This window comes from Caloenas nicobarica, chromosome 1, assembly GCF_036013445.1.
Source record: "Caloenas nicobarica isolate bCalNic1 chromosome 1, bCalNic1.hap1, whole genome shotgun sequence".
NCBI lineage: Eukaryota > Metazoa > Chordata > Aves > Columbiformes > Columbidae > Caloenas > Caloenas nicobarica.
In genome coordinates, this window is record NC_088245.1 from 77,726,296 (window position 1) to 77,736,836 (window position 10,541).

A 10,541-nucleotide genomic window follows, 5' to 3' on the forward strand; every position below is an offset into this window, starting at 1 on the left:
CATCACCATTCCTGTGACAAGAAATTTTGATACAAGTTCACTTGCATCCAAATTACATCCCAGGTGTAACCAACCCTCTGGAAATGCCAAGATTTACATGCTCAAACTGATTAGCTGGTAAACACATTATAATCCTCACCTGGGCAGCTCCATCCTTCCATATATTACTGCCATACCAGCACAGCTGAAATCCAAGGTTTCATCCCACACACTTCTCCTTCTGTAACACTATCTTAGCTACATAGCCTCAAATCTTTGAAGACAACTTTGCATTTCCTTGTGCACCTGGGGCTCAGTGACTTCAGTGGGTTCCTTCCTGTTGAAGGAATGGATGAATGTTGCCTGTAAACACTGGTAACTACTGAGAATCAGAGCTGGTCAAAAAGTGGTGCATGCTGTGATATTAAGGAAAAAGCTAAAAAATTTTCCAAATTCTTTGAAGGTTTGCCAGCAAAGCTTGAACATCTAAAGTATTCCACTTTGTTCTTTTCCCTTCGCCACTCTCTCATGAAGAAGAGACAGAAAGGGAAAAGAAAGAAGTGGAAAAAGATTTAACAGGAGCAGGAAGGAATCCCCTTCTCCCTTCATCTTCCAAACCAAAATAAAGTTCTGGAAAAACAAAATAGTTTCTCTCACTTCAATCTAAAAGCTGTTCTTCTCAAAATCTTACAATAAATTACCCACAATTCATTTTCTTACCTGAAACTAGCTTTGAAGATGATTGTTCCTAATACTACAGCTCATCATAGCTCAATGATTTCCACCCTGTGGTCCACAGACACTGTCAGCAGTTTGCAGCTGGTCAACAGGACAGGAGTGCTTTTCAATCAAAGGTGCATGGTGGTCTGGGAGCATATTGTGGCTTGACAGTAGTCTGTGGTTTGCTGAACTTCAGAACCACAGCTTCAACTTCTGTTGCTGTCTAACCACTCCATGGCTTGTATAACTCAACTTCAGAGACAGCTGTAACACTCAGATTCAGCTGAAGAATATCGGAGGACCTTTGGTTTCACATGTATCTCTTCCAAGCAGATACTAATGGTGAATTATACTCATGTTTTATACCACATATACATTTTTATCTTCCCCTATGAGGACTCCCCTACCTTCCCATCATTAAATGTTTAATATAATGTCTGTATTCTGCACTTTGGGCTTTTCGAATACTTCAAAAGAGTCTCTGCTCCATAGCTTCTTATACATCTTACTGTCATTTTGGCTGACTTCAAGTTCAGTCAATTACTAGTTGGAATGATTCAAACCATAAACAATTTACAGGATATTACTCCAGGTTTCTAACACAATTCTTTTTTTAAAAGAAAAACCAAAACAAAACATAAAAAACTTTTACATTGCTACTTATGCAACTTAGCCAGGCTAAGATACTCACATGACACATACATCACATGAACTCTCCTTTTCTGTTAAATGAAACTCCCAGAGAAGATAAACAGGACGGAGTAGGGAAAGAGTCTCCATGCAGTAAATAATTATATAAAAGAACCCATCTAATACACTTAATATCAAACGGTCATCTATATACTTTGCTCACAAGAGATTTGAGAGGTCAATTCACAGAGAACTCCTGTTTTAATACACCTTGTTTCTCTGCTTTTAGTCATTACCTCCCAAGATGCTAGCTGTGCCTGTTAAGATTGTAGGACTAAACAATAAGACTTTACTAGAAATTGTATTTAGAATATAATCAGAGTCATTTTGTTTTGTTTCCACCTCCATAAACTTGAATGTGACGATTTCCTTTCCTACAACATTTGCAGAAATCAAGATTCATGCTGTAATTAATTTCGTGAAGTGAAGGAAATAGTTTATTTTTAACGGTAAGTAGGTAGTTTAATTTAGTAAGAGAAATTTTCTTCAGGCACAATGAAAGTTTTGATTTACAGAAATGAAATATGGTAAGTCAGTCATGAAGAATATCGACTTGCCTGCTCAACCAGAGTTCTTTACCACTTCAATGGACTAAACAAGCACAAACAAAACCAACAAAACCCAAAGATGTACGTTAATGACATTAGAAGTTATAGATTTCCTTTCTTTCACCTCGACAGTCAGAATTCACTAAGATGCACTCCACTGCTTTCCAAGACATGTCACTGTTATGATCTGCACCATAAGACAACCTTACTTGGTCTCACCAAGTGTATTTGCTACACAAATATCTGTTAACCAAAGGCCATTACTCCACTATTAGGAATGTGCTTTAACAGTTGGCTGTTACACATTTGTAACAGCCATGTCTTTCATTACTGTATGAGCACAGAGCTCATATGCAGAATATGAAAGTCCCTTAGAATTCCAGATGTTAGTGCTTGTTAAATTACACTTTTAATTGTTGTTAAATGGACCTCATATTTAGTTTCTACAGTTTGCAAAAAACAGGCACCTCTATTAAAATCCTTACCTTGTCATTGAATTTTGTTTCCTTTCCTGCTCTGCCAATCGCTAAATACCACAAAAGAGAAGAATCCAGTTATCTTTAACTTCAAGAAACAACAACTGCCTTTAAACAATGCAGTACAATGCATTTGTCTGTGGAGCTACTAATATAAGCTTTCCTCTTCATACAGGACTCAGCATGCTAAAAATTAGTGACATTTTAAATGGAACAATTCTTTCATCATCAGGCTGATTTTTGGCTGGCATTCTGGTTACCTCCCTTATAAGGCACCAGTGAGAGGGAAGGGTTAGAAACACATTATGCAACTGTAAAACACATTATGCACTGAAGAAAAAAAAATAAAACAAATTTTAAGAAATATCTGTGATAAAACACTTTTTTCCAACATCCAAAGCAAGAAAAAAGGAACCTGATGCCATTGGACTAAGGTCTGCTATTTCTACCCGGTTAATTTGGCAAAAGGGAATTTTTGCTGAAAGGTTTTTCTCAGTTATTATGGGAAGAAGCAGAACACTTAAGGCTATGAGCTGCTCCTGCCTTCGCCACATGTTGGCTCAGACCTAGCTAATCAGTCAAAGAGGTAGCTCTGCACTGGGAAATAAAGAGGACATACCAGACCACACGTGTGTCCTGTCACCCTCTCCTCTGTGCTCCATTTTGACACACAAACTTGAAATGGCTAATGATAAGTCCAACTTCAAACAACGGTAAAGGGCTTCTGTGGCCAGGTAATCTGCATGTTGGCTAGCTTGCACAAAATGGCCTTCCTGCAGACCATGAAATATCTTTTGGAATTTGACTATCAATTCAGCTCTAAGCAGGTGGTGTTGTGGGGGCTTTGTTTGGTTTGTTGCCTTTTTTTTTTCCTTCACTCATGTACTCATAATAACACTGAGACTTTCTACCAAGAGAAGCTATAGCTGTTCTGGTGTTCCACGGCAGTCTGGTCAGGTCTCTCTCAATATTAAATTCAGCTCTACTCATCCTGGAAAAAAGCAAAGCAGAAGACAGCGACCTGTGGGTAAGGTCTGCCTTATCAAGTGATCCCCCACAGGTGACTGGGCTCAGATTGTCAGTAGTGCTGGCAAATTCAAGGTTTACATACATGGCAGAAGCAAATCTACCCCGGAAACGAACGCTGCCCCTGGATAACCCCTTCCCCACAGAGCAGACTCAAAGAGTCGCCAAACTGGCAGTGGTGTGGCAGGACAAGGACCTATCTGTCCTCTCTGGGGATTCTCAGCAATGCTGACAGAAGGTTGTGGTAGAGCACAAGTGTGCTAGATAAGCTGTCTCACTCTCTGTTGCATCAGGGAGATGGAGTGTAACCTTGTACAACCAGAAGAGTCCCCTAAGCACACACAGCTCCCCACTTTTGGCAAGCTACTTCTGTCAAGCAACTTTCTTTTGTTGTTTGTGTCCTTTTTAACACTAGCTTCAGGGTAGTCATCTGTCTCACTGAAGTGATGACCTTCATTCCACATCCCACGTCCCCCAGTTTAAACTCTTGTGTAAGGAAGCTGACTGTATTTGTAACTCTTAGGGCTCAGCATGACCTAATATCTTCATTTTGATTGCATCCAACTGAAGCACAACCACATTTCTCATAAGCATTATTCTAATATAGTGGCTCATAAAAAGGGCCCTAGACCAAGTACTTCTTTCTGGTAAGATACCCCCTCGAGTAAAGTTTTCTAAATGTTTTTCTGGGGGGTGGTTTGCTTGGTTTTGTTTTACTGTACGGAGATATAATACGCAGTAGTGGTGCCTCAACGTGACATTATACACAGTACTCTCAGAGAATTGTCAACTGCTATCTTTATTACACATAGTAGAAAAAGGTCTCACAACCTTTCACCTGTTCAAAAGAAAACAAAAAGGTTTTTTATCTCCACTTCTGTGGAAGGAAATTTAACAAATTCCAACATGCCAAGATCTTTGCTACATTTGCAGCTCCTCTACAGCATGTCAACGATCACAGGGTCAAACTCTGGAACACAAGAGACACAGCTAAGGTAAGTTACAATACAATAAACATTCTAAACACAGTTCCTATCCCTGTATAGATCCAAGTTATCCCCTTACTTCCTCCCTCCCATTCATTCTGCCACCCACAATAAACTCAATCTGTTTGCACAACCTGTTCACAGCAAACTGTTACTTAATATTGTCTGTTCTTTGTTACTAAAAGATGAACAGTTGTCTTTTTTTACTGCTTCAGGAGATTCTTACTCCCATGAAGTTACATAAACCCAGACTGCCATTTAAACAGCCATTGTTCCCTTTTACTACTTAAAATATATAATAATTCAACTGTTCCTTTGACAATCAAAATCTCATAAGCAGTCTTCTGATGCAAGTTTATTACATTAGAATTCTAGGTATCTGCTTTCTTCATTTTCTATTCAGTTGCAACTCATAAAGCCATATGTCAGCTAACAAATTGCAAGTTTGTAGGTATAAATATTAAAGACATACATCACAAACTGAGTTCCAAATTTACAGTTCAAACCTAAATGCAAAATCCAAAGTCAAAAATACTGAGAAACCAGAAAACCAGATAATATTATTTCCTGATCTGCTGTTTTCCTTTGTTTTTCTAATCTCTACAGAGTACTGATATATTAATGCAAGCTTCACAAAACTTCCTGATTTCACAAGTGAAAGACAGTATCGACAACTGCTCATTTTAATGTTTCCCATGCTGATCAAGTTATTTATGACAAGGAAAATAAGTTCTTTCCGATAAATCCATTTACCCCCCCAGTCCCTGTTTTGTTTTTATTGTTGTCAAAGAAAAATGTTCTATTGTTTCCTCATGCAGATGGAGGAACAGTGGGACTGCCAGAAGTTATTCTGGAGTTTTAGACTACAGAGCTGCAGGACTTTTAAAACCAATCAAATGATCAAGTCTAGTCATCTGGTTTTGGCAAGAGCTAACTTGTCATCCTTCAAAAAAAGGATTCCCCACCTTACATACAGTTCAGCATATAAATTCACATCATGCACTAAATAACTCTTCCTTGAGTTTATACCCCATAACATTAGATTGGTTTACTCTCACTGTTATATCTTTTTGCACAACAAAAGATGCTATTTAGTGACTAGACTTTGAAAATCTTGCATCAACTCATCCCAAAGAATTAGACTTCAGCCAGTTATTTATCAAACCCCCATTTTCATGCTACAGTAATGCAACTATTACTGATGGCAGCTCTGCTCTAAGTGCAGCTATATCTTGAAGTAAACTGCAAACAAGAGAAGATTAAATCATTTTGTGGACAATAGTATGTTTGATTTATGTCAACTGTCATTACCCTAAGACAGATAAAGCCTCTTTCTGGGGGACTAAAAGCAAACCATTTACCATATAATATCAGCTTAGTAGCCTTTGTGCTGATGAATACTGTGTTCAGAGAAGTAACTATTTCCATTGTAATTTACATGTCTACCCTGCGTCTCCTAGAATACGAATATTGAAGTTTATCAATTGGCTTTACATTTTAACCAATCCTCAGCTTAAATTTGGTGGGAAGAACATTTTTATTTGAATAAATGTGAACCGAGTAAAAACTGAATTCATGGGGAGAAGATAAGCTTTAAAACCAAGGCAAACCCCTTGCCTAGGCAGATATAGTGGGCAAAAACAGTGCTTCTCAAACTGTGATTAAGATCCTTGTGGTCAGTAAAGGACTCAAGAGAGATACGAAACTACAGCAGATAACCTAAATTATTAAATATTTCTACCCACTATTCAAGCTTCAGGGGCATACAGACACATGAGCCAAAAGGAGTCTACACAGAAGTCCTGAAAAACAATACCAACAATATCACAAACTCAATATGAGTCAACCAGCGTCCTGCTGCAGCAAAGGCCAACAGGATGCTGGGCTGCATCAACAAGGGCACCACCAGCAGAGATAGAGAAGTCGTTATCCCACTCTACTCAGTGCTTGTCAGGCCACACCTGGAATACTGAGTTCAGTTTTTGTCCCTGCTATTCAAAAAAGATGTGGACAGACTGGAGAGGGTCCAGAGAAGGGCCACAAAGATGATCAAAGGACTGGGAAGCTGTAATATGAGGAAAGGTTGAGAGAACTGGGCTCATTCAGCCTTGAGAAAAGAAGGCTTAGGGGAGACCTCATCACCATGTTCCAGTATTTAAAGGGTGGCTACAAAGATGGAGAGTCCCTTTTCACAAGGAGTCATGTGGGAAAAACAAGGGACAACGGGTAAAAGTTACTCCTGTGAGATTCCAATTGGACACAAGAGGGAAATTTTTCACTCTTAGAACAATCAGCCATTGGAATAATCTCCCCAGGGAAGTGGTGGATTCCCCAGCATTGGACACTTAAGATTCAGCTGGACGGTGTGCTGAGTCAGCTTGTCTAGATCGTGCTTTTCCCAAGAAAGGTTGGACCAGATGATCCTTGTGGCCCCTTCCAATCTGGTATTTTATGACTCTGAACAGCTCGGCAAATCCATGCATGCGAGAACTCGATCCAGTGTGCCAACCCGTATCATTCCAACCCATGAGATCCTCACCTGAGGACTCTACTAAGGAGGACCCTCAGAGGTCAGCACCAGAAGGCTTCAACAAGCAGGTTCCACAACGCATCGTTTGACAGAAATGCAAAAATTCTGTTATTGCAGGAAAATTCTCACATTGTGCACTGACAGCATAGGGGCCTCATCCAACTCCACTACAAGCTAATGGTAGGGCATGGGTGTGTTTGTTTTTAAATACTAACTTTCTGCAAAAAACAGCACAAAGAAAAAAAAATGTGATGCTTGTCTGCTGTAAATACTTGCTTCTGAATTCTGTTTAGCTAGTGATTTGGGGGTTTCTTTTCCCCTGAAAAGTCTGAGACAGAAAGTGTTTAATTTTAGAAATTTTTTTTAAGCTCTGCTGAGCAATAATATTTAAATTGAATGTATACTATGCCATGCACAGGGCAAAAACCAGCCGAGTTAGTTTCACAGAACTATGCAACTTTGACTCTGCCTAACTCCAGACACCATTTAACAAAGCGGGAAAACATGTCTACATATAGCACAGAAGTTAAAACTGCATCAGTTATATTAGATACAGTAACAGATTTTTCATACGCAATGATTGTGGCCACTGCTTATCACCTCACCAGTTAGTAGCTTCCAGTCTTGTTTCTTAGTATTTCAGTTAACTGCTTAGAGTAAAATTAAGACTGATACTGTTTCATCCCTAGAGTTCCTAAAACCTGCTTTCATTCCATATCTTTTAAGATTTCTGTGTATATTCAGGCATCTTTTAGGGATCATGCACAATGATCCAGTGAGATTTATTAGCATTATATACTCCAAACAACACGATCCCTCTAATTCAAATGACTTCAGAAAACTGTAATCAAAACACTGAGTCAGCATATGTGACAAAACACAAGATTTGTGGTCTTCAAAATAAATTTCACATCTCTTCAGCAAAGAGCAAATAAAAGCAAACCGACATCAATATAACTCACAAAATATCTAAGAAAAAACTTTTCTTAAGTCAAACTTCAGCATTGCATGTTATTCAGAGGCTACAGCAAGGCTTGTTTATTCCTGTTCTGGATTTTGCAACAGGAAAGCAGGTACACAACATCAGTGGAGGCAGCTTTTAAGCGTGCATGTGAACTCTGTTATTCTAACCCAAGACAGTTTCAAACTAACTAAAGCCAAACAAAACCAGGAGACACCTCATGGTTCTTAGCATTTAACTTCTACCTTAGTCACTGTAAATTGCTTAAAGACATAGACCACGAGCAGGACTGTCCAATTACGGGCCCAGTCCAAAACTCCTTTGACTCTGGGAAACGTTACAAAAGCAGGTTTTGGATTTGTTCATCTGAGAGTGGAAACTTGTGAGGTTTTGCCTTTTTTTTTTTTTTTTTTTCAAAGCGCGTTACAGAGATAATTTTGTCCCTTTATTTACTTACTCGTTTCTAAAGAGGGCAGGACACCCTCAAGCCAAGTTATCTACCGCGGGTACACCCGCACCACCTCGCCATCTCCCGCCGCACCTGAGCCTGACGCTCACCGCGAACAGCACCGTACCCACACACGCCCGGCATCGCCTCCCGCCCCGCCAAACGCCGAAACCTGCCCACCGAGCTCCTCTCTTCCCTCGCCGCCGCCGCCGCCGGGGCACCCCCGGCCCCCCGCAAGCCCGCCCGCCACACCGGCCCCTCAGCCCGTGCCGCCCAACGGCCAACCGCCGGCGGCGCGCGGGGCAGGGAGCGCGGCGCGAGCCCAACCGCCCGCCCCTCGCGCGGGGCAGATGGAGCGGGCGGCGGCGGGGGCAGCCCAGAGCCTCGCCGGCTGGCGGCCGGGCGGGCGCCCCGGGGAGACGGGCGAACTCGGGCAACTTGTGCCGTCTGGGTGGAGGCGGCAGCCCCTGCCCGCCCCGCCGGCTTGGCCGCTGGGGTCAGGGGGAGAAGTCACCTGAGGGGCAGCGCGCCGGAGGCGGGCGGGCAAACTGCCCTGGCGGCTCCCGAGCCGGGAGCCGCCCCCCCGTCCTCCCGCCTCCTCCCCGGGCTGAGGAGCCGCCGGGGCTAAGGCTGTCCTCCCTCAGACTCTAAGCTATGGCTGCTCCTGCTGCCTCACGGTGGGGGGGGAAGGAAGGAGGCGAGGGGGATTTCCAGCCTCCGATGACAGGGTCCCTTCTCCCGCCGCACCACGCCAGGGGAAGGCTGCTCCCCCGCTGCCGGGGAGAGGGCTGGGCCGAGGGCTGCCCCCGGGGCGGAGGGCTGCGCCGGCTCCCCGCGGCACTCACCTCTCCGCGCCGCCCTCCCTCCCGCCGGCTCCTCGCTCGCTGCCTGCAGCCGGCGCCTCTGCGAGCACGGCCCCCTCCTCCGCGCTAATGGCAGGAGGAGGAGGGCGGTGGGAGGGCCCCGGCGGAGGGATGTTTACCCGGCGGCTCTCGCGAGAGCCCGGCGCCGCCGAACCGGGCCGCGATTGGCCGCTCCCGCCGCCCGCCAGCGGCGCGGCCCGGCCCGGCCCGGCCCGGCCCGCCGGCAGGTGCCACAGCAGCCTGCGAGCCCCGCGGCCCCCGGGCCGGGCGTCTCTGCTGCGCCTCCTTCTCGACAGCCGAAAGTTCCTCGGGAGCGGCGGCCGGGGGAGAGCGGCCTCGCCTCCGGCTCTTCGCAGAGCGCAGCCGCTGCGCCGGCTCCCCGCGGGCCGAAGGGGCTGCCTTTCCCTTCGGCCCGAGCAGCCAGTTTAGACCGTGGCTCTCAAGAGGCTCTGGCGGCGGAGGTTCACCGAAGGGCTTGTAGTTGTGGAGGGGTCTCACGGTCAGGAGGGCACTGTTAAACTTGCTTTCAGCATACCGAAGCGCCCAAGTGCGCAAGCAGAAGACAGCAGAATTAACTGGAAATAGTGCATTTGCAGGTCTTTTGCTTTTATATCTTTCTGTCCCACCACCGAAGTAGAAGGATGAGGATAACACAGGCAGAAGATAAGTGAAACCCTACTTTGTTTTTAGTACTACCTGACCATAAAACGAAGCAGCAGCACTTAATGGAGAAAGGTGTTACCTAAGGATGCAATGCTACTGATTTCTTACAAAGCGAGCCATGCAGAAGGCAAATCTCTGAGCTTACATTGGAAGAATTACAAAGTACAACTGTCTTCTGCTTCTGTAACAATATGCAATATGTGGAAGCTAGTGAAAGTTTGTCCTAGTGTCATCACTTGACTTGAGGATAGTTGCTGATGAAGACTTATTTGGCAGCCGCATTTATTTTGTTTTACCACATTAGTCTTTATATAGAGACAAGGGTCTTGGGAGCTCTGTATATCTTGCCCAGAGATCTTACAAACTCAGAACCTGCAAGTTATCTACATGTCCCCTTTGCCTGTAGGCAGAACCAGGAGATTCACCATGGACCTCCCTGAGCACTGTGGACCTACCTGCTAAGACCAGTTTTCAGAAGCATTAGATTTGGTAGGTTTGAAATAACAGAAGCCTAAAATTAGCATGTTTTAACTTGAATGTGATGCAAGAGTGCTTCCTGGAGGGGCTGCCCTTTGTGGTATCTGAACTCCATTTCCACATTTGGAGCCTGCAGTAATGAAGTTGTGCACTCCTGTTTACCATATTGTAGTG

General features: G+C 44.0%; 1 protein-coding gene across 2 annotated transcripts in view; it reads right to left on the reverse strand.

The window, feature by feature from the left end:
• STK38L (serine/threonine kinase 38 like) overlaps window positions 1–9,290 on the reverse strand; it is a 51,916-nt gene extending 42,626 nt beyond the window's left edge. For both annotated transcript variants that reach the window (XM_065637638.1, XM_065637630.1), the window contains exon 1: window positions 9,210–9,290. The gene's annotated coding sequence lies outside the window, so the exon portion shown is untranslated. The remainder of the gene's footprint in view (window positions 1–9,209) is intronic.
• Window positions 9,291–10,541: the final 1,251 nt, after the last annotated feature.